This window comes from Arvicola amphibius, chromosome 2, assembly GCF_903992535.2.
Source record: "Arvicola amphibius chromosome 2, mArvAmp1.2, whole genome shotgun sequence".
Taxonomy (NCBI): Eukaryota; Metazoa; Chordata; class Mammalia; order Rodentia; family Cricetidae; genus Arvicola; species Arvicola amphibius.
In genome coordinates this window covers 78013690-78034221 of record NC_052048.2, presented here as the reverse complement: position 1 = coordinate 78034221, position 20532 = coordinate 78013690, and the positions used below count along the sequence as shown (strand labels likewise).

At 40.2% G+C, this 20532-nt stretch overlaps 1 pseudogene; it reads right to left on the bottom strand.

Moving 5' to 3' along the window:
* The window catches only part of LOC119808081, a 232692-nt pseudogene that overhangs the window by 195493 nt on the left and 16667 nt on the right, over positions 1–20532 (bottom strand).

The following is a 20532-nucleotide window of genomic DNA, read 5'->3' as shown; positions in this document are numbered from 1 at the left end:
ATCATCATCAGTGTGTTAGTGGGGCATGGGCAATTCAGGCACCCTCTACTCTGCTGAGAATCTTCATCTGGACAGATGGAGATAGAGACAAAGTCCCTCATCAGAACAGCAGACTGAGCTCCCAAGGTCCAATTGAAGAGCAGAAGGAGGAAGAAGATGATCAAGGAAGTCTGGACCGCGAGGAGTTGGTCCACCCACTGAGACAGTGTGCTTGTTCTAATGGGAGCTCATCAAATCCAGCTGAACCAGGACTGAATGAGCATGTGACCAAACTGGACTCTCTGAATGTGGCTGAAGTGGGCGGCTGATTGAGAAGCCATTGATAAAGAAACTTCATCTGGTGATGGATGGAGATAGAGACAGAGACCCACATTGGAGCACTGGACTGAGCTCCCAAGGCCCAGATGAAGAGCAGAAGGAGAGAGTACATGAGCAAGGAAGTCAGGACCACAAGGGGTGTGCCCACCCAAGGAGACAGTGGGAGTGATCTAATGGGAGCTCACCAAGGCCAGCTGGAATGGGACTGAATGAGCATGTGATCAAATCGGACTCTCTGAATGTGGCTAACAATGAAGACTGACTGAGAAGACAATGATAATGACACCGGATTTTGATTCTACTGCATGTACTGGGTTTTTGGGAGCCTAGTCTGTTTGGATGTACACTTTCCTAGACCTTGATGGAGGGGGCGCCTTGGACTTTCCACAGGGCAGGGCACCATGACTTCTCTTAGGACTGGAGAGTGAGGAGAAGGGGGAGTGGGGGAAGTGGGAGGGAAATGGGACTATGGGAGGAGGTGGAAATTTTTAATAAATAAATAATAATAAAAAGAATACACCATCTGCAAAACTCTTTGGCACATCCATTTACACAGTTATATTAGTTGATCTCTGTTGTCTTATTGAACAAGTTTTTGTCTAGACAACATGAAAGTTAGAAAACAGTCTTTAATTATCTTAGGATTCTTGCTTAAAGTCTAGCTTGAAAATAATAATAGAAGACATGAAATGAATACAGTGAAACAGTTTTTTATATGTATTTACTTTGGGTCAATCATATATGGTTTATAATCTTTCTGGGTACATCAAAAACATAATGTGGGATTATCAGTATGGCCAGGCTGTAGAGAAGAGGGAACTCTGAGATGTACAAAGGTCTCACATTTGGCAAAAACGAAGTCATATGGCTATGCCTTGGTCCTTCAGATCTCTGGGAAGACCTATTAAAAAGGAGGGGTTTGAGAAGATCTATGGTCAAGTTTATGTTCATGAAGGACAATACTTGGTCCTTGTGGTCATTTTTTTGTTTTTCTTTTTCTATGCTCTCACGGAACCTTAGCACAGTAAGCTACATAAATTTGGGAGGCTTTTTAATTTTCCTGCTTTTCCTATTCCAATTTCCTATTTATGTGTTTTGTACCCCAAAAACAGTTAAATTGTTCATCACCTCATTTTTCCAATTTTACCTTTGTAGTGTGGAGCTGCGGGCCGGCTTTTCGTCCTGCCTGGATCCCACATGGTTAGCTTATGCCCCAAAATAACAACGCACAAATTGTATTCTTTTAAACACTGCCTGGCCCACTAATTTCAGCCTCTTATTAGCTAATTCTCACATCTTCTCTAACTCATATCTAATAATCTGTGTAGCACCACAAAGTGGTGCCTTACCAGGTAGATTCTAGCGTATGTCCATCTTGGGCTGGAGCTTCATCGCATCTGGTATCTCTCTGAGGAGAGGCACGGCAGTCTGCCTAACTTAGGAGAGGTGTGGCATCTTACTGATCCTTCTACCTCACTTCCTCTTCCTGTTCTGTCTACTCCACCCACCTAAGGGGCGGTCTATCAAATGGGCCAGGCAGTTTCTTTATTAGCCAATGAAATCAACTCAAACAGAAGACTCTCCCACATCATTTCCCCTTTTTCTGTTTAAACAATAAAAGAAAGGCTTTAACTTTACCAAGTAAAATTACATATAACAAAATAGTTATCAAGTAAGAATTAGTTACAATACTTATATCCATTTTATCTTTATCATAACAAAGGAAAACTTTAACTATCTATCCATTCTTCAACTCCATCAAAGACTCCAGAAGGATATAATATTACCTAAGTAAATAAGAAGTAAGCAACTTACAAAACTCTAGAAATGACAGAGACATCTCGCTGCCTGGACAGTCACCCAAAGTTCCTCTGTACTGTTGGGGCATCCATCTTCGGCCTTCAGGCCCATAGTTTCCAGCAGACATTTCCATAAAGCAAGAAATTTCAAAGACAGTTCAGTCACTTTCTGCTGTGTCCTGCAGAATGTCTCGCAGACTCTTTCATGAATCAGGAATTGCGAAAGATCATCTCACTTTTAGGCAAGTTCAGCAGTCCTCTCTCTGAGGGTTCTTTATGTCCAGTTTATGCAATAGTCCAGGCAAGAGCAGTTTCTTGCCTAAATGGCTATCAAACTCAATAAGGATCCTCTTCGATGCCCATCATCTTCTTGAAGTAGATTGGTGCTGCCAGGACCAGACATGTCTCATTGTCATGAACAGTCCTAAGTTATTAAAACATCTAAAATGCGATATTCTGTAGTCTTTGAAAGATATGAAGAATGCCTATGTAACTTAAAATATCTCTATATAGCTAGAAAATCTAACTAACATAACTACAGGTTTTAATATTATTGATAACTATCCATTAACAACCTATATACATTACATTTTTAAATGAACTACACAATCACAATACATTAATCAGTATCAGAAATACACATACATATAACAAAATTTACCTTAAATTTAAATCACTAAAGCAAAATCCATATCAATGCAAATTATTCATCTCCATATCATATCCCCCTTTAAATGTAAAAAAAAAACATTTATAAACAATATTTGGGAACATGGGCGCAGTTATTTCTCTCCAAACTGCTTCCTGCTGAATGGGGGCGCTGTTAATCAGATCTTCATGGTGTAACGTGTGCCAGGTTCATCTCAGTCATCAGTTGGGTGAAGTAATTTTCTGAAGGTGTTCACTGCAACCTTTCAGGAGGTTGTGGTCTATCATACCATATTGGGATAGATGCAATCCATAGGGTCTTATTTTCTGTAAAAACAAATGAAGAATCTCTTTTCCAAAGTATTATATCCTTAGATCCAAATTCTGAAGTCAAGGTATTTTCAAAATACCTATGTTGTATTAGTTCAGCAGCATTTACAAACAAATATCTTTTAGCAGCTGTTGCTTCTTCCTCAGCATTCAAACAATTCAAAGAGAGCATAATAGCATACAGTATCAAGATTCTCTGTGTATTTTCCATCTTATACGACTTTATTTTAACCTCTATTTCTTTTATTTTTACTTTTATTTTTTGAGACAGGTTCTCTGTATATCTTTGTCCTGGAATAACTCTTTGGACCAGGCTGTCCTTGAACTCACAGAGATCCACTGTCTCTGCTTCCCAAGTGCTGGGATTAAAGGTGTGTGCTACAACACCTTGAACTGTCTGTCTCTGCCTCCCACGCATTGGGATTAAAGGTGTGTCCTGCCACACCTTGAAGTCACAGAGGTCAATCTACCTTTGCCTCTCAAGTGTTGGGATTAAAGGTGTGTACTATCACACCCAACTACTTTCTTTCTTCCTTTTTTACCCTAAGAACTTTAACCTTTAGCTTGCGTATATTTTTAACACACTGTAAAACATTTAGAGGTTTTCTTTGTCTTTGAATCTTTCTTTACTGTATATTTCTCTTTTTCTGACCACATGAGTCTTTAATTTACCAAACAATATCAGTAGGACTAAAGCCGTGACTTTGGGGCATTCCTTAGCTTTCCAGCCTCGTGGCAGAGGTACCAGCTGTAGCCATGTTTATCATCACAACTCTGTGGCGGTTCAAGGTCCCTGCCAGCAAGCAAGCTGCAACAGTGTTAAACAACACCCCAAAGCTCCGTAGTCAGGATTGCCTGCTTGAAAGAGTCAGAGTTTGCCCTGGCAGGATGGCCCAGAAAGCTGGCATTTTAAAACGGCACAGCTTTTTTTCCTGCTACGGCTAAAAAACAAAAAACACACATTCAGCTTTTCATCAACACCATTTAAGTGTTTCGTGGCAGGACCTCTTAAAAGAGCTGCACGGTTTTGCAGCTAAAGCTGAGTCAGGAAGCCTCTCTTAGATGAGAGCGCATGCTAGTCTCTAGCAAGCAGAGCCAGACCCGAGAAATTGCTATCAAGAACACATGCTTTACTCTATTCTTTCCCAAGCTTTCTCAAGCTTTCTGTGGATTCAGTTATCCACTTTGGGCGCCATACCTTTGCCTAAACAAACCAACACAACACCATTACCAGTTGACATGGTAGTGTGGATGAGGGAAATCTTCTACATGAAGAGCTATAATCAACTAATGACTGCTAGTAAGGAGAAAATCAGTCTTCTCCAGGAAGGGATCATATAGTAAGTATCCATTTCCAAGTGGTCACGTCTAAGCACATGAGTATGAAAAATTTCTGATCGATTCAGTAGGAGCTATATGTGAATGTCTCTATCATCTTTCTCTTTGTGTCTCTCCCTCCCTCCTTCCTCTTTCTCCTTCTGTGTTTAAATGGATGTGATATAAGGATGTAGAGGTAATAGAAGTGGGAGAGGAAAAGATAGAAATGGTGTTATACTGGACTGTAACACCCGATTCTGTGTTACCCCCTTGGTACAGTTCGCGCGCCACTGTACCTTATGCGAGTCGGACAAGGGCCTGGAGATTGAAAGAACACACAAAGAGACCTGGGTCATTCGAAAGGAGATCAGCCAAATGCCGTTTTTTAGCCTTGGGGAAAATCTTAAATACCCCACTCCTGCCCAAGGAATTCCACCCAGGCAGGTGGGAAATTACCATATCTAACTGCTGCACAAGGACTTCCACCTAGGCAGGTGGGAAATTACCATACCAACAATAGAGTCAACAATGCCCTACAGCAAATCACCAGGCGGGGCAGAGGGAGCACAGGAACAAACAGAATGCTTAGTCATCTGACCAAAAACTGTCCTCAAGGTGAGCCCCAGGAACAAGGGCAGACCTGGGCCCTACACTGGACTATATCTATATAGATACACTTATCCTAAGAAAATCAGAACAGTGAATAAACACGGGTGGAATACTACCACCATATTGACAGTAATAACTTGCTGTGTCTTCAGGCTGCAGGCTGCTGATTTTGAGAGAATACTCTATGTCAGATCCACTGCCACTGAACCTTGATGGGACCCCATCTACAAAACTCATTGCATAATAGATAAGAAACTAAGGAGTTTTCTCTGATTTCTTCTGATACCATGCCAAACAGCAGCAACAACAACAACAACAAAAAACCCCAATACTCTGAGTTGTTCAGCATGTGATGGTGACGCTGTCTCTCAGAGATGCAGAGAGGGAGACTGGAGGATGGGTCATCTTGATGTCACATCTGGCCCTTGAGAGTTGAAAATTGGAAAACAAATTTTCACACAATTAAGTTTTTAGAAAAGGACATTCCGCCGGGTGGTGGTAGTGTATGCCTTTAATCCCAGTACTCAGAAGGCAGAGGTGGGCAGCAGATCTCTGTGAGTTTGAGGCCAGCCTGGTCTACAAGAGCTAGTTCCAGGACAGGCTCCAAATCTAATGAGAAACCCTGTCTTGAAAAACCAAAAGAAAAGAAAGAAAGAAAGAAAGAAAGAAAGAAAGAAAGAAAGAAAGAAAGAAAGAAAGAAGAAAGAAAGAAAGAAAGAAAGAAAGAAAGAAAGAAAGAAAGAAAGAAAGAAAGAAAGAAAAGAAAAAGACTTTCCCAGATACCAGGCAACAGCATTGACCACAATCAAATGAACACAGTTCAAATGCTGCCTTCCTTGCCAGAGCAGCAATCTCAGAACCTGAGTAAGGACCCTATTGTCTGTGCTGTGTCCTGTGTGAGTCTGACCTTAGCACAGTTTTTGGCCTGATTATGAAGTCCTCAGGTCAGTAGTCTGTGCTCTGGACATATGTAAATCAACAATGGGTGAGTCCAGTCTGTGACTCTATAAAAGCCTCTGTTTCAGTTATATGTCATATCCAAGAGGTAATACAGGTTTATTTGTAGGGCATGCACTCTTCTTTGTAAAGCAAACAACAGCAACATTTCTATGAGTTTCTATGAAAAATCACTTATTTTGTGTATAATTCCCTTGCTATTTTCCCTCCTTGATAAGGACTGTGAAACAAGGTACATTCTTGAGTATACCTAAATTTTTACTGATCCTTTCATAGGTAGATGTTACTGATGATACTAATAACTGTAAATGTTACTGATGCTGTACAGCTAGTTCTGTTTTAGTCTTACTTTTAATTTCTGAGATTGAATTTTAATTAAAACATTTCACTCTCCTCTTTTCCTCCCTCTTACTTCTCACATATAACCCTTTCCCCCTTTTCAAATTAATGGTCAATTTTTACATTAATTGCTATATTATGTAAGTATATATTTGTATGGCACATATCTTCCTAAATATAAATGTTCAAGAGCATATAAAGTTACCTGTTTTTATGTTTTTAGCACTGATCATTTGGCCATGGACAAGCAACCATATGTGTTTTCCATGAAGAGGAGTACCAATTCTGTACAAGCTTTACCCATGTGTTTGTAGATCTTGTGTAGAAATGAAACCCCATGGACTTTATCCCCATCGACTTTATCATGTTTGTTGTTATTCTATTTCTTTAGCTCACATATTTGCTGTAATGTTGATGAGACTTTACAAAAATAGCTTCTTATATCAGAAGGAAACACAATATCACAGCAAATTCCCTGATCTTACGGCTCTTACATTTTTTTCCCAAAATACTTCCTTAGCCTGTGAGTATGGGACATTATGTAGTTGTAGTCTTTTAATTGAGCATGACAATTCACCATGTATTTCAGCAGGAATCTTTCTTGTTAGCAATGATTTCCAGAACAGGAACTGAGTAACACTCAAAAATAGGACTTGTAAAAAACTTCAGGATCTCATTAACTAAACTGAAGGTGGAAGTTATAAAATAATCCCACACTAGCTCAGAATTCAGTATAATATTGTGTTTTATTTAGGGGTAGACTTACAGATCACAGTCCTCTGCATGAATGGGGAGAAGTAACCAAATCCAGAAGACAGAGGACAGCATGTGCTTTAAGATGGCATTTATAGTATAATAGGCCATGACCAATTGGTCTGTTATCTTAAAGGTTACTGGCTCAAAGAGTTTTTAGTACTCTAAGCAATCATTTCAGATAAACAATCTCATATTATTTTATTTTCACCATTCAGTTAGTCAAGAAATACTTCCATCAAGATCAGACATGGTCATGTTTTTTTTTTCCTCCCGTCTATACATATGAGCTTTCTTTCTAGATTTGACTAGGATTAATCTATTTTCACTATTCCAATGAGGATTTCGTTTATTGTACCTGAATTCAATTTTTTCCTAATACAAGTTACTGTCTTTTTTATTTATTAAAAAGTTCCACCTCCTCCCATACTCCCATTTCCCTCCTCCCCCTCCAGTCCTAAGAGAAGTCAGGGTGCCCTGCCCTGTGGGAAGTCCAAGGCCCTTCCCCCTCCATCCAGGTCTAGGAAGATGTGCATCTAAACAGACTAGGCTCTCAAAAAGCCAGCACATGCAGCAGAAACAAGTCCTAGTGTCATTATCATTGGCTTCTCAATCAGCCACATTCAGAGAGTCCGATTTGATCATATTCTTGTTCAGTCCCATTCCAGCTGGCCTTGCTGAGCTCCCATTAGTTCAGTCCCACTGTCTCCGTGGGTGGGCGCACCCCTTGTGGTTCTGACTTCCCTGCTCATGTTCTCTCTCCTTCTGTTCTTCATCTGGACCTTGGGAGTTCAGTCCAGTGCTCCAATGTGGGTCTCCGTCTCTATCTCCATCCACCACCAGATGAAGATTCTAAGGTGATATGCAAGATATTCATCAGTGTGGCTATGGGAGAAGGCCACTTCAGGCACCCTCTCCTCTGCTGCCCAAGGTCCTAGCTGGGACCATCCTCTTAGACATCTGGGAACCCCTCTAGAGCCAAGTCTCTTGCCAGCCCTAAAATGGCTCCCTTAATTAAGATATCTTCTTCCCTGCTCCCATATCCAAACTTCCTCCATCTCAACCATCCCATTCCCCCAAGCTCTCCCCAGTCCTCCCCTTCTCCCTTCTCTCTCCACATATTCCGCTCTCCTCACCCCCGTGCTCCCAACTTTTGCTTGCCAATCTTGTCTACTTCCAAAATCCAGGAGGATAAATATATGTTTTTATTTGGGTTCAACTTCTTATTGAGCTTCTCTAGGATCACGAATTAAAGGCTCAATGTCCTTTGTTTAAGGCTAGAATCCACTTATGAGTGAGTACATACCATATTCATCTTTTTGGGTCTAGGTTATCTCACTCAGTAGTGTTCTCTATTTCCATCCATTTGCATGCAAAATTTAAGATGTCATTGTTTTTTTACCACTGAGTAGAACTCTAAAGTTTATATGTGCCACACCTTCTTTATCCATTTTTCTATTGAGGGGCACCTAGGTTGTTTCCAGGTTCTGGCTATTACAAATAGTGCTGCTATGAACATAGTTGAACAAATGTTTTTGTAATATGATTGGACATCTTTTGGGTATATTCCCCATAGTGAGATTGCGGGATCCTGAGGTATGTTGACTCCCAGTTTTAAGAGAAACCGCCACATGATTTCCAAAGTGGTTGCACAAGTTTGCATTCCCACAAACAGTGGATGAGTGTTCCTGTTGCTCCACATCCTCTCCAGCATAGGCTATCATTGGTGTTTTTGATTTTAGCCATTCTGGCAAGTGTAAGATGGTAACTCAAAGTTGTTTTGATTTGCATATCCCTGATCACTAAGGAGGTTTAACATGACCTTAAGTGTCTTTTGGCCATTTGAACTTCTGTTGAGAATTGTCTGTTCAGTTCAGCACCCCAATTTTAATTGGGTTAATTAGAGTTTTTATTTATTTTTTTTTTAATTAAAAAATTTACACTTCCTCCCCTCCTACTATTCCCATCCTGCTCCCCCACTCACCCTCCTCCTTCCCCCTTCCTCCTTAACAGAGGGCAGGGAACCCTGCCCTGTGGGAAATCCAAAGCCCTCCCCCTACATCAAGGACTAGGAAGCATTATATCCAAGTAGACTAGGGTCCCCAAAAGCCAGTATATGCAGTAGAAACAAGTCTCTGTGCCTTTATCCATGGCTTCTCAGTCAGCCCCCATTGTCAGCCACATTCAGAGAGTCCAGTTTGATCACATGCTCATTCAGTCCCAGTCCAGCTGGATTTGGTGAGCTCCCATTAGAACAGGCACACTGTCTCAGTGGGTGGACCAAGACTTCCTTGCTCATTTTCTCCATCCTTCTGCTCCTCAACTGGATCTTGGGAACTCAGTCCATTGTTCTGATAAAGGTCTCTGTCTCTACCTCCATCCATAGCTGGATGAAGAGTCTATGGTGATATTCGAGATAATCATAAGTGTGATAGTGGGGCAAGGCCAGTTCAGGCACCATCTGCTCTGCTGCCCAAGGACCTAGCTGAGGACATCCCCGTGAACACCTGGGATCCCCTCAAGAGGCAAGTCTCTTGTCAACCCTAAAAATGGCTCCCTTAATGTAGATATCTTCTTCCCTACTCCTATACCTGTCCTTCCTCCATCACCACCTTCCTGCTCTCCCAAGATCTCTCCAGTCTTTCCTTTCTCCTGATGAATTGTTCCTGTTATGAGAATAAAGTGTTCATATCCATCTCTTCTGATTGATTTTAGTTTGAAATCAATTTTGTGAGATATTAGTATTGCCACACCCACTTGTTTCTTTGGTCCATATGATTGGAAAACTTTTTCCCAACCCTTTACTCTGAGGTAGTGTCTGTCTTTGAAGTTGATGTGTGTTTCTTGTAAACAGAAGACTGTTGGATCCTGTTTTCATATTTATTTCTTATTCTGTGCCTTTTTATAGGAGAATTGCATCCATTGATATTAAGTCATATTAAAGACCAGTGGTTGTTAACTCATGTTATTTTTTTCTGGTGGTAGTGTTTGTGTGTTTCCCTTCTTTGAGTTGTGCTGGTGGAGGGTTGTCAGATGTTTGTGTTATTATGAGTGTCATTGGCCTCCTTGGTTTGTGGTTTTCCTTCTAGTATTTTCTGTAAGGCTGGGTTTGTGGCTACATATTGTTTAAATCTGTTTTTTTCATTTTTTTCTCATTTTTACTTAAAAATTTCCATCTCCTCCCCTTCTCCCCCTTCCCTCCCCTCATCTCCATCCATACCCCCACTCCCTTCCTCTCCAGGCCAAAGAGCCATCAGGCTTCCCTACACTATGTTAAGACCAAGGTCCTCCTAACTCCCCCCAGGTCCAGGAAGATGAGCATCCAAACTGACAAGGCTCAAACAGAGCCTGTCCATGCCGTAGAATCAAAGCCCATCGCCATTGTCCTTGGCTTCTCAGTCATCCTCCACTGTCATCCACATTCACAGAGTCCGGTTTGATCGCATGTTCCATCAGTCCCATTCCAACTGGACTTGGTGATCTCCCATTAGTTCTGTCCCACCGTCTCAGTGGGTGAACGCACATCTCACGGTCCTGACTTTCTTGCTCATGTTCTCCCTCCTTCTGCTCCTCATCAGGACCTTGGGAGCTCATTCCGGTACTCCAGTGTGGGGCTCTATCTCTATTTCCATCCATCACCACATGAAGGTTCTAGGGTTATTCATGAGTATGGCTATAGGATCTGGCCTTTTCTGGCTCCCTCTCCTCAGCTGCCCAAAGAACTAGCTGGGGGCATCTCCCTAGATACCTGGGAACCCCTCTAGAGTCAAGTCTCTTGACAACCCTAAAATGGCTTCCTTAATTAAGATATATGCTTCCCTGCTCCCAAATTCACCCTTCCTATATCACAACCATCCCACTCCCACAAGCTCTCCCCATCCTCCCCTTCACACTTTTCTCTCCCCATCTCCCCTTGTTCCAATCCCACCCTGCCCCCAAGTTCCCAATTTTTACCCGGTAATCTTGTCTACTTCCAATATGCAGGAGGATAACTATATGTTTTTCTTTGGGTTCACCTTCTTATCTTCTTTAGGATCACAAATTATAGGCTCAATGTCCTTTATTTATGGCTAGAAACTGATTATGAGTTAGTACATCCCATGTTCATCTTTTTGGGTCTGGGTTACCTCACTCAGAATAGTGTTTTCTATTTCCATCCATTTGCATGCAAAATTCAAGATGTCATTGTTTTTTATCGCTGAATAGTACTCTAATATGTATATATTCCACAGTTTCTTCATCCATTCTTCCACTGAAGGGCATCTAGGTTGTTTCCAGGTTCTGGCTATTACAAATAATGCTGCTATAAACATAGTTGAGCAAATGCTTTTGTAGTATGATTGGGCATCTCTTGAGTAAATTCCCAAGAGTGGAATTGCTGGGTCCTGGGGTAGGTTGATCCTGAATTTCCTGAGAAACCTCCACACTGCATTCCAAAGTGGTTGCACAAGTTTGCATTCCCACCAGCAATGGATGAGTGTGTACCCCTTACCCCACAACCTCTCCAGCAAAGGCTATCATTGGTGTTTTTGATTTTAGTCATTCTGACAGGTGTAAGATGGTATATCAGATTTGTTTTGATTTGCATTTCCCTAATAGCTAAGGAGGTTGAGCATGACCTTAAGTGTCTTTTGGCCATTTGAACTTCTTCTGTTGAGAATTCTCTGTTCAGTTCAGAGCCCCATTTTTTAAAATGGGTTAATTAGCATTTTAAAGTCTAGTCTCTTGAGTTCCTTATATATTTTGCAGATCAGACATTTGTCAGTTGCGGGGTTGGTGAAGATATTTTCCCAGTCAGTAGGCTGCCTTTGTGTCTTAGTGACAGTGTCCTTTGCTTTACAGAAGCTGCTCAGCTTCAGGAGGTCCCATTTATTCAATGTTGCCCTTAATGTCTGTGCTGCTGGGGTTATACGTAGGAAATGGTCTCCTGTGCCCATATGTTGTAGAGTACTTCCCACTTTCTCCTCTATCAGGCTGAGTGTGTTCAGATTAATATTGAGGTCTTTAATCCATTTGGAGTTAAGTTTTGTGCATGGTGATAGATATGGATCTACTTTCATTCTTCTACAGGTTGACATCCAGTTATGCCAGCACCATTTGTTGAAGATGCCCTCTTTCTTCCATTGTGTACTTTTGGCCCCTTTATGAAAAATCAGGTGTTCATAGGTTTCTGGGTTAAGATCCAGGTCTTCTATTCGATTCCATTGGTCGACTTCTCTGTTTTTATGCCAATACCAAGCTGTTTTCAATACTGTAGCTCGGTAATAGAGTTTGAAGTGAGGGATGGTAATGCCTCCAAAAGTTCCTTTATTGTATAAGATTTTTTTTTGGCTATCCTAGGTTTCTTGTTTTTCCATATAAAGTTGATTATTGTCCTCTCAAGATCTATGAAGAATTTTGTTGGGACCTTGATGGGGATTGCATTGAATCTATAGATTGCTTTTGGTAGAATGGCCATTTTTACTACGTTGATCCTCCCAATCCAAGAGCAAGGGAGATCCTTCCATTTTCTGGTATCCTCTTCAATTTCTTTCTTCAAAGACTTAAAGTTCTTGTCAAATATATCCTTCACTTTCTTGGTTAGAGTTACCCCAAGATATTTTATGCTATTTGTAGCTATCGTGAAAGGTGATACTTCTCTGATTTCCCTCTCTGCTTCCTTATCCTTTGTTTATAGGAGGGCAACTGATTTTTTTGAGTTGATCTTGTATCTTGCCACGTTACTGAAGGAGTTTATCAGCTGTAGGAGTTCTTTGGTGGAGTTTTTGGGGTTGCTTATATACACTATCATATCATCTGCAAACAACAAAAGTTTAACTTCTTCCTTTCCAATTTGAATCCCCTTGATCTTCCTACATTGTCTTATTGCTATTGCTATAACTTCAAGCACTATATTGAAGAGATAAGGAGTGAGTAGACAGCCTTGTCCTGTTCCTGAATTTAGTGGGATGGCCTTGAGATTCTCTCCGTTTAATTTGATGTTAGCAGTTGGTTTATTGTAAATAGCCTTTATTATATTTAGGAATGACCCTTGTATCCCTAATCTCTCCAAAACCTTTATCATAAAGGGGTGTTGAATTTTGTCAAATGCTTTTTCAGCATCTAATGACATGATCATAGGTTTTTTTCTTCAGTTTATTTATATGGTGGATTACATTGATAGATTTTCATATGTTGAACCAGCCCTGTAACTCTGGGATGAAGCCTAGTTGATGGTAGTGGATAATTTTTCTAATGTGCTGTTGGACTCGGTTTGCCAGTATTTTATTGAGAATTTTTGTGTCGATGTTCATGAGTGAGATTGGCCTGTAATTCTCTTTCTTGGTTGAGTCTTTATGTGGTTTAGGTATCAGGGTAACTGTAGATTCATAAAAGGAATTTGGCAATGACTCTTGTGTTTCTATATTATGAAATACCTTAAGGAGTATAGGTATTAGGTCTTCTTGGAAGTTCTGGTAGAATTCTGCATCAAAACCATCTGGTCCTGGGCTCTTTTTGGTAGGGAGATTTTGAAAACAGTTTCTAATTCTTCGTGACGAACAGGACTATTTAGGTTGTTCACCTGATCTCTGGTACAACTTAGGTATATGGTATTTATCTAAAAAACTGTCCATTTCTTTTACATTTTCCAATTTTGTGGCATACAGGCTTTTGTAGTAAGATCTAATGATTCTCTGAATTTCCTCTGTATCTGTGTTTATGTCCTCCTTTTCATTTCTGATCTTATTAATTTGCGTGTTCTCTCTCTGCCGTTTGATTAGTTTGGCTAGGGGTTTGTCAATCTTGTTGATTTTCTCCATGAACCAGCTTTTTGTTTCATTGATTCTTTGGATTGTTTTCTATGTTTCTATTTTGTTGATTTCTGCCCTCAGTTTGATCATTTCCAGTCTTCTTCTCCTCCTAGGTGAGTCTGCTTCTTTTTTTTCTAGAGCTTTCAGGTGTGCTGTTAAGTCACCAATGACTGCTTTCTCCATTTTTTTTCAGTGGGCACTTAATGCTATGAACTTTCCTCTTAGCACTGCTTTCATTGTGTCCCATAGGTTTGAGTATGTTGTGTCTTTGTTTTCATTAAATTCAAGAAAGACTTTAATTTCTTTCTTTATTTCTTCCTTGACCCAGGTGTGGTTCAGTAGTAGACTGTTCAGTTTCCATGAGTTTGTAGGCTTTCTGGGGGTAGCATTGTTGTTGATTTCTAATTTTAATCCATGGTGATCCAATAAGACACAGGTGGTTACTAATACTTTTTTTGTAACTGTGGAAGTTTGCTGTGTTACCGATTATGTGGTCAATTTTTGAAAAGGTTCCATGAGCCGCAGAGAAGAAGGTATATTCTTTCCTATTTGGGTGGAATGTTCTATAGATGTCTGTTAAGTCCATTTGGTTCATTACCTCCATTAAGTCTTCTAATTCTCTGTTAGGTTTCTGTCTGATTGACCTGTCCATTGGTGAGAGAGGAGTGTTGAAGTCTCCTACTATTAGTGTGTGTGGTTTGATGGCTGCCTTGAGTTCTAGTAATATTTCTTTTACATAAGTGGGTGCTTTTATATTAGGGGCATAAATATTCAGGATTGCGACTTCATTCTGATGGATTTTTCCTGTTATGAGTATAAAGTGTCCCTTTCCATCTCTTCTGATTGATTTTAGTTTGAAGTCAACTTTGTTAGAAATTAGTATGGCCACACCTGCTTGTTTCTTTTGCTTGATAAACCTTTTCCCAACCCTTTACTCTGAGAAGATGTCTGTCTTTGTGGTTGAGGTGTGTTTCTTGTAAACAGCAGAATGTTGGATCCTGTTTTTGTATCCAATCCCTTAGCCTGTGCCATTTTCTAGGTGAATTGATTCCATTGATAGTAAGTTATATTAATGATCAGTGGTTGTTAACTCTGGTCATTTTTTTTAGTAGAGTTTGTGTGTTTCCCTTCTACTAGTTGTGCTGGTGAAAGATCACTAGATGTCTGAGTTATTGTGGGCATTGTTGGACTCCTTGGTTTGAGATTTTCCTTCTATTATTTTCTGCAAGGCTGGATTTGTAGCCATGTATTGTTTAAATCTGTTTTTGTCCTGGAATATCTTGTTTTCTCCATCGATGGTGAATGCAAGCTTTGCTGGGCTTAGTAGTCTGGGCTTGCATTTATGTTCCCTTAGTGTCTTTAGCACATCTATCCAAGACCTTCTGGCTTTCATGGTTTCCATTGAGAAGACAGGTGTAATTCTGATAGGTTTCACTTTATATGTTACTTGACCTTTTTTCTTTGCAGCTCTTAATATTTGTTCTTTATTCTGTATGTTTTGTGTTTTGATTATTATATGGCATGGGGATGCTTTCTTTTGATCCAGTCTATTTGGTGTTCTGTAGGCTTCTTATACCTTCATAGGAATATCCTTCTTTAGGTTGGGGAAATATTCTTCTATAATTTTGTTGAATATATTTTCTGGGCCTTTGAGTTGTAATTCTTCTCCTTCTTCTACCCCAATTATTCTTAGGTTTGGTCTTTTCATGGTGTCCCAGGTTTCCTGGATGTTTTGTGTTAAGAATTTGTTCGATTTGTTTTGTTCCTTAATCTGTGAGTTTATTTCCTCTATAGTATCTTCAGAGTCTGAGATTCTTTCTTCCATCTCTTGTATTCTGTTGGTAATACCTGTCTCTGTAGTTTCTGTTCATTTACTCAGAATTTCCATTTCCAGTCTTACCTCGGATTGTGTTTTCTTCATTACCTCCATTTCATTTTTCAGGTCTTGTACTGTTTCCCTTACCTGTTTGATTGCTTTTTCTTGTTTTTCCTGGGTATCTTTGAGAGATGTATTTATTTCGTTCACCTTTTTGTTTGTCATCTCCATTTTTTTATGGCAGTTTTTTACCTCCTGTTTAAGGTCCTCTATTATTTTCATAAAGTACTGTTTAAGGTTGATTTCTTCTATTTCTTCTGGAGTCGGGTGTTCCACTCTTGTTGCTTCGGGATGCCTGGATTCTGGTGATGTCATGTTGCCTTTCAGGTTGTTGGAGGAATTCTTGCACTGGCACTTGCCCATCTCTTCCTTCAAATGGAGCCAGGAGAGTCTTGGTGTCTTGTTCCAGTCTGCTGTGACTGACTCTGTAGGTGGATCTCCTCAGTGCAGGAGCAGGAATAGTTCTTGTCCCTCTGGATGAAACCCCTCAGCACTGAAACAGGAATACCTGGTATTCCAAGGCCACCTCAGACCCACATACGGACGTGGGAGCAGGGCAGGGAAGGGTCAAGTGGAACAGAGAAATCCTGCAGCAGGATCTGGGGTGGGGTCTGTGCTTTCTTCCGGGACAGTCTGCCCTGGGATAGCACACAGTCACCCCTATATTTCTGGAATTTATAATAGGAACAAGCCTTGAGGATGAGGAGACAGACATCAGATAGGTGGTATGCAAATCAAAAACATTTGTTATGTCACCAATACAACACTAATTGCTGAAAGTCCCAATGAGCTGCAGGCCATGGTATATAGAGTGGGAAGTAAATGAAAACCTTCGTATAAAAGTAAAAATCGAAAAGACTGAGATTCAACACATGGAAAGGGCACACAAACATTTTAACATTGAAATAAAGAACCAGATCCTCAAGCAAACAGTCTACTTTTCATATATGGGAAGAAGCCTCAGTTCAAAGGAGGAAAGTATTTCAAACATCAAGAGGTAGGAATAGTGAGGACTGAATTCCAGACACTAGGAAAGGTTTGGTCAGCAAAAGACATAATGACATCAATGAAATTACAAGTATTTCAGATATTTCAGTTGTAAAGTTGCCTCCTTTACAACTCTGAAACCTGGACAACGATATGCCCCTAGAAGTGTGGCTGAATGTGTTTGAAATGTTTTCACTCTGGTGGACTCTAGGTATCACCTGTTGAGATAGCTGTGCAACAATGATATTAAGAAAAATCTCCATCTACAGAAGGAAGTAAACTACAGGATATGGCAATTAGTCTTGAGTTTCTTTGGACATGTTATGAGAATAAATGACTGCAGATACCTGAGGGTTAGCAATGCCTAGAGAAGTGCATGGGATAAGGCAAAGAGGAAGGCCCACAAAATGCTGGATAGTCAGTATAAAGGAAAACTTGGAACCTTGAGTATGACCATGACATAAGCATCAGAACTCCCTAGGATAGGAGCAACTGAAAAACTGCCATAAATGTGTTGTCCATGTATGCTTAAGCATTGCTGGATCATAAATGATGAGGAGTGATGATATGTAATAAAGTATAGATTCTTTTTCTTGATTTTGGTTTTATAGGTGATTTCAGTTAAGAGATTGCATGAATCTAAGAAGAAACTGAAATTTGAACTTTTAAACATTGTCAAAATTCTCATAGACTTTTGAGGTTGGACTAAAAGTGTTTTACCTTAGTTCATGACTAAAAGCCTTTGGTGACCAGGAAGTGGAAAGGGTTGGTTTGAAATATAATGGCACCCAAATGAGAATGGCACTATCAAGAGGTAGGGCCTTGTTGAAGAAATTGTGTCACTATGGTGTGGGAGGTCCTTTTGTCTATGTCTTGCTTTTATTGGTTAATGAATAAAGAACTGCTTTGAGCTTATAGAGGGGACAATCAGAACTAGGTGGGGAAATCGAGGCTGAATGCTGGAAGAAAGAAAGAAGGCAGAGTCAAAGAGAAGACATGGAGCCACTGGAGACAAATGCAGAAAAGTCATAATAAGGATTCTCTGGTTATAATGCAAGGCTTGGGACATAGAAATCTTTTTCTGATTTCTATTTTAAACATCACATTGACGTTTAGATCTCAACAAAGAAAAACACTATAAGCTGCTGGAGATACTAGAAGGAGCAAATGGGCCAGAATAGGCTTTCACTTCTGCTTCCCTTGACGATTTCTATAATGACACCAATCATTGTGGTAGGTGTATTATCACCCTGATGACAGTAGTAAGTTGCAACATCTTCAGACTGCAGGTTGCTTATCTTTAAAGAATACTGTGAGCCAGATCTACTGCCACTGAACCTTGGTGGGACCTCTTCTGCCAAGCGGTTTGTACCATAGATCAGGATCTTAGGACATATCCATGGTTTCTGCTGATATCATGCTAAATGCTCGTAAATGCCCCAACTTACCAAGCATGTGATAGTGACACTTTCTCCCAGAGATGCAGACAAGGTGGATGGAGACTGGGTCATCTGAATGTCACAGCTGGCACCAGAGACTGGAAAATTGAAAAACATACACACACACACACACACACACACACACACACACACACACACTTAATTCTGTTAGATGAGGACTTTCCTTGAGACCTGTCAACAGTGACCACACTCAACTGAAAAATTCTCTCATGTCGTCTTCCTTACCTGTAAGCCAGAGCAGCAGCAACCCCAGGAGCTGAGTGGGGATTGTCATGTCTGTGCTGTTACCTGTGTGAAGCTGACTCCAGCACAGGATGTGACTTGACTATGAAGAAGTTCTCAAGGCAGTGGGTTGTGCTCTTGGCATTTGCAAATCATCAATCACTAGATACCACGATAGGAGTGGCAAGAGAGTAATTCATTACTGGTTAGTGGTTGTCCTCCTATATCTCAGATCAAAGAGACCATATAGTTTTATTTGTAGGGAATGTGCTGCTCTTTGGAAACCAAAGAACAGCACCAGTCTATGAGTTGCACCTTATTTTTATTTCTGTCATGTTTCATGTAAACATTTTTTCTTATGTTACCCTCAATGGCAGGAGCTGTTAGGTATGGTACAGTTATAGACAGTACATAAATGCTTACCATGTATTTTCATGGGTAGGTTATTATAGATGTTATTGAGGCCATGCACATTCTTTTGTTTTTTCCATGTTTCTGAGGTTGAATTTTAATTATGAAATTTCTCATTTGTCATGCATCCTCCCAAATTCTCCCAAATACAGGTACCCGCTCCTCAAATTCATGGCTTCTTTTGTCATTCATTGTTTTTGTATGTAGTTATGTATTTATTTACACATACCTATTCCTAAATATCACCTATTGTGTCCATATAATTTGACTTGTATGTATGTTTTCAGCGCTAATCACTTGAAACTTGACCAGCAATTTTTTCTCTTCCCTACTTTCAGGTTTACCAGTCATCTCTAGTTCTTTAATAGAACTGAAGCCTCATGGACTTTTCCCTATCCACTTTGCTGCATTTTTGGTATCCTTCTTGTTTAGTTTATAAATGAGTTGTAATATTGGTGAAGGTTTGTGGGTATAGATTCTGTTGTTACTGGAAAAAGTCAATTTCAGAGCAAACTTCTTGATCCTCTAACTCTGTCAATCTTTCTGCCCCCACTCCTAAAATTTCCCTGAGCCTCTTGTAGATGTTTCCATTGTGGGGAGCTCCACAACTCACCATGCATCTTTTTGCTTGAATATTTCCCAGAAAAAATAATACTGGAAGGCCTGGTTTGTGAGGAAGGGTAAGACCTCATATAACTAACATGTCTTTTCAGACAAACAATCTTGTTTTGCTCTATTTGTCACAACTTGGCTACTCAGGAACTACTACCTCCTGTGTCAGAAAAGGTCATAGGATTCTTCCTCCTTCCATTTGTGTATATGACAACTCTTCCTAAATTAGAGTAGGTTTATATCTGATGGAGGAGAGTTATCTGTCTATGTTTCTTTCATTGGTTAATTAATAAAGAAAATTGCATTGGCGCTCCAACGTGGTGCTAAATCCACTTAAAAACCTTGCCCGCTTGGGATTGGAAAGAAAGTACTCTGAGACCATGCCAATGGCTCACTGCTCCCTGCCTGCACCTGGGCAGATGGCGGAATCAGGCTTAGGCGAGCGGGACAGCATTTGCGGATTCCTGCCGCCATAGAGAGAGAGATGTTTTCAGACTGCGCGGTGCTCTGCGCGTCAGATTCGGCTGTGACTTGGATTAAGAGAGTTTCTGTGCTGCACGCTCAGTATCAAAATTAAACTGCTGAGTGCAGCTCCAATGTGGACTGCTGTGTACCTGGAACTTTGTGCAGCTCAGGGGCACCAAATGACTGAGGCAGTAGCAGCTCTGGCTCTGCTCCGCCATGCTAAACTGTGCTGACCTCAGGCAGGTCTATCGTAATTACCATAATAACAGCGCAGTTAAGGTTTAGACTTGGCTGTAAACAGGCGGTACTGTATTACCTCTACCTGGCACAACTTAAGTTTTTAAAAAGTGGTTAACCTTTTAAGAAGTGCTCCTGGATATTAAAAAATTACAGATTCACAATAGGACAGATTCAGACATATAAATGTACGTAGGCTTGAGAGAAGAAAAAAATATAAAAAATAAAGTTAATGCCTTAAAAAAAAAGGTTAAAGTCTTTAAAAAGACAGAGTACAGATAGTTATAGATTAAAAGAAGTAAAGTGATAGAGTAAAAATAAGCCACGTAAAAATGGAAAATTCACAGAGAGTCTGGATTATGTATTTTATTGTGTTTTCTTTGAAATTTTTGACTGTAAAG